Below are 395 nucleotides of genomic sequence, written 5' to 3' on the forward strand. Positions count from 1 at the left end.
CTGGGACCACAGGCGCCCACCACAATGCCTGGCTATTTTTTGGTTGCAGCCGTCATTGTTGTTTGGCGGGCCCAGGCTGGATTCGAACCCGCCACTTTAGGTGTATGTGGCTGGCACCTTAGCCACTTCAGCCACAGGTGCCGAGCCAAACTCTCTTTTTTTAAAATCTCAAACTCTTGAGCTCAAGACATTCTCTTGTCTTAGCCTCCTGTGTAGCAGGGACTATAGGTGCCCACCACAATGCCTGGCTAATTTTTTAAGAGACGGGGGTCTTACTCTTGTTCAAGCTGGTCTCCCACTGGTGAGCTCAAGCAATCCACAAGACTCAGCTTCCCAGACTGCTAGGATTACAGTGTGAGCCACCACACTGGGCCTATTTATTTTTATTTATTTAT

This window comes from Otolemur garnettii, unplaced genomic scaffold (assembly GCF_000181295.1).
Source record: "Otolemur garnettii isolate 467f Iridium unplaced genomic scaffold, OtoGar3 scaffold00294, whole genome shotgun sequence".
Taxonomy (NCBI): Eukaryota; Metazoa; Chordata; class Mammalia; order Primates; family Galagidae; genus Otolemur; species Otolemur garnettii.